Raw genomic sequence first — 3,785 nt, forward strand, 5'->3', positions numbered from 1 at the left:
CAAGAAGCTGTGCCTGCCTCTTGCACCGGCAAAGTCTCAGCCTTTCAGAGAAGCCCTTGTGCTCTCCTCAAGGAGCCTGAGCTCCCAATCTTACAAAGCTGTCCTTGGGAGTAGGCATTGGCAGCCTGAGTCTAGGGGCATCACACATTGAAACCTCCCTCCTCAATCTGGCTGAGTTTATCATGAGGATGATGCATTGGCCTGGGAGACCGAAGTTCTAGGACTAGACCTTGCTTCTACCATTAGACAAGTCTACCCTGTCCAGGCCTCAGTTTCCCCACCTGTGTACAAAAGGGTTGCATTTGGTGATATTCTGCAGCTCTGGCTCCTTGTGTGCAAGTGGAGGCCCTGGGGACAGTGGGGTGGGTGGCTGCCAACTGCCTCCAACTCTGTCCCCCTGGGACCAGGGAACTACCATTTACTGAGAGCCTACTTTGTGCCAAGTATTTTCTTATTATTACTGATAAGAGCTAATACTTACTGAGCACTTACTATGCACAAGCAATTTTTTTCAAATGTCAGATTAAGGTCTGTTCTCTTCATCGCACCAGTTTGCTCTAAGGGGATTTCCTCGGAAAGTTAATCTTTGTTTCCCCTGTAATAGCAGCAGAAGTCTTGGTGGTGATGGTTTGGTGGTTTCAGGGCTTTAGTGGTGTTAGCAGAGGTGGTGACCCAACCAAGATGCCACTGGGAGCTGGAGGACCCCGCTCCTGTGGCCTGAGGCAGCCTGTGGCCTGAGGCAGCCTGTGGCCTGAGGCAGCATGCATGTGGGGCCTCCCCTACCACACCATGGGGGTTCACTAGCTGGTCCCCTAACCTAACCTCGAAGGTCATGGCTCTTGGGCTTCCTGATCTGGAATCTCCCCAGAGTGGGCAGATCAAGAGCCCAGTCTGTGACATGACATGGTAAGGGTACCTGGGATCCCCACAGCCTGTCTTTTTTATTTTTTTAATTTAATTTTTTTATTATTCATGCCTATAGCACCTGGTCTTCCTAGGTGGTCTCCCATCCAAGTACTAACCAGGCCCGACCCTGCTTAGCTTCCGAGATCAGACATCAGGCTTGTTCAGGGTGGCATGGCCGTAGACCATGGACTGTGGCTCCACTGGGGCGCCATCCCAGGACCTTCTACGTGTAAAGCAGATGTACTAACCGCTACATTATGGCACCACATCCCCCACAGCCTGTCTTAGTGCCTCCTTCATGGTGCAGATCTCTGTCCTCCTCCTTAGTTCCTGTCTTCTTGGATGTTCTGCCTAGGGTCAGATGATAAAGAAGGCCGTGAATGTTACCAGGGGGGATACGTGTTGTGGGTGCAGAGCACTCCTTGCTGAGTGCTCAGACCCTGCTGCAGGAGAGACACCTACAAGGCAGGCAGAAGGGACAATGGGAGCAGAGGCCCTGGAGCTGAAAGGGGTTGAACTTCTGGAGAAGAGAGGGGCCAGGATGGGACGAGGTGCAGGGCATGGGGGACAAAGTCTTGGGAGCAGAGGCTGGGTGGCCAGAGCCCGCAGAGCCTCCTGTGGACCAGGGAGTCTTGGGGCCTTTTCCTCAGGGCAGAGGGACCCTGCTATTGTGAGGGTTTACCACAGCCTCCGCTGAGCATTTGCATTTTTATGAGATCCCTCCTGCTTCTGGGTGAGTTGACTGGCTTTTTGTCCTCCTGGAAGCTGAAATGACCTTTTCCAAATCTCTAGGCTAGGCTATTCCCCTCCCCCATGGCCCACTTCTTAGCATGGTAGCACCGACTCCCCACTTTGTGCAAGAGGCTGAAACCAGGTTCTCAAATGTTGGTTGAATGAATGAGTTACCTGAATTTCAATTAGTAATATAACAATAATAATAATAACCATAACAATACTACTACTACTACTACTAACAGGTAACACTAAAATGTAGTGCTTACGATGTGCCAGACACTGTCCTAAGCACTTTACATGTCTTAATTGTCATTTAATCTTTGCAATATATTTGAGGTAAGTATCATTGTGATCTCCATCTTCCCCACAAGGACACTGAAGAGGGAATTCAGTTACCAGATCCTGAGTAGGGGAGGAAGGACTCAAGATGCCACCACATCATTCTCACCCAATTTATCTTAATAGCTTCTAGGTTAGGATCCTGCCCAGCTGTGTGACCTTAAGCAAAAATCACAAAACCTTTCAGAGCCTCAGTTTCCTCATCTCTAAAATGGGAGAGAGAAGCCAACCTCTCATGGTACTTATAATTCTAAACTGAGATGTAGTGAATCGCTGGCACAGTGCTCTGGCACAAGGCACACTTTCACTCACTGGCAGTTAGGTGAATATTTTTTCTCTGACTTCTGAAACAGGCTGTACAGTCCCGGCTCTCCCGGGCTGTCCTCTGAGCAGTCATGTCCAGCTCCCTGAGGCTTTTGTATGTTCCTGAGCCTACAGTTTCACAGTGGCTAATGAACTGAAGCCCTCCAACATCTATTCACCAAATTTTGAGGGAGTGTTTACTACTTTCCAGGAACCCAAGAGGCTGGCATCGGGCAGCTCCAGAAACTTCCTTGGTTCTCCCCTGGATTCCTGGGCTTCCAAAACCTCTTACAGGTTGAGGCTTTCCCCTCAGAGCTGCCCAGAGATCTTCTGCCAGTTATCATCTCTGAGCTGGACCAACCTCCACTCAAAAGTCCCCAGGCTCTGCTTTGCAGATTGGAAGCCCCCTTCCGTGCTGTTCTGGCTTCTTCATGGGAACCATTTGTTGTGGAAGCAAGAAAGGGTCCGGGGGTGCTCTGCAGTGCAAACGTTGGAAACTTGGCCAGGGGCGGGGAGCAGGAACAGGAGGTTTGCCTGGCTTGAGCCTCAAGCCAAGCTTTTGCAAATCATATGTAAATCCTCTTGCCCAGGTGTTGTACCTGTGAATAAGTGCCAACTGTCCCTGTGAGAGATCAGGGCAGCTTTCGAAAGTCTCCTCCCTTGGTTGGGAGTGGGGTGGAAAGGGACATTCCCTGAGCCACAGGAAGTTCCAGAAGCTGCCTGAGTCAGTTTCAAGTGGGATACAGGGACTAGGTGGGATGTGTCTTTTCTCTTTTGTTGTGCAGCCCCTCAGAGTTTAGCTCTAAATAGTGGGCATCTGGGTACAGGGAGCTCTCTGAGGACAGAGACTGACTCCTTTTCCTTGGTTTCTCTAAGGGGTGGCACTGAGCCTGTAGCAGTAAATGTGTGAGTGAATGAATGAATGAATTCTCCTTGGGTTCTCCACTGTCACTCCTGCCACAGGCCTTAGGGCTCCCATTCCAAGAAGAAAGTCCTTGTCTACCACCCTACTGTCCTTCCCCCCAACCCATCTTCCTGGACCCCTACTCTTAACATCTGGGTCCCCGGAAAGCACTCTCCTGACTTAAAGTTAACTCCCTAGAGGTCCGTGTTACCTCTTCCTCCAGCCAGTTCTGGTTGGAGAGATGGCCCTCTTATCCCCCAAGAACCCCCCACCCCCACCCCTGGGGCCCTGCAGCTAGCCCTCTGCCGCCCCATGGCCAGTCAGCAGTGAGCAGCAGCCTCAGAGGGCAGGCAGGTCTCCCTGAGTCTGGGAGCCTGGGTCCTAGGTGCTTGGTGTCTACCAGGACCTTGGTTGAATGAGTGAAGTACTGAGGTGGGGTGACAAGACCCAAGCTAGGGAGGAGCTGGTTGCTTTTCTGAGCTTGTGGTGCAGAAGGAGCATGAAGTTTCAAGTCACCTCGGGTGAAGGTATGTGACAGAAGAAAGCAGTACCACAAACACTAGGAAACTTTGGAAATTATTTTCAGTGGCAGCTGAGA

General features: G+C 51.0%; 1 pseudogene; it reads right to left on the reverse strand.

Moving 5' to 3' along the window:
- Positions 1 to 973: 973 nt before the first annotated feature.
- On the reverse strand, positions 974 to 1,089 carry LOC112471746 (annotated as a pseudogene).
- Positions 1,090 to 3,785: the final 2,696 nt, after the last annotated feature.

This window comes from Pteropus alecto, unplaced genomic scaffold, assembly GCF_000325575.1.
Source record: "Pteropus alecto unplaced genomic scaffold, ASM32557v1 scaffold38, whole genome shotgun sequence".
Classification (NCBI taxonomy): domain Eukaryota; kingdom Metazoa; phylum Chordata; class Mammalia; order Chiroptera; family Pteropodidae; genus Pteropus; species Pteropus alecto.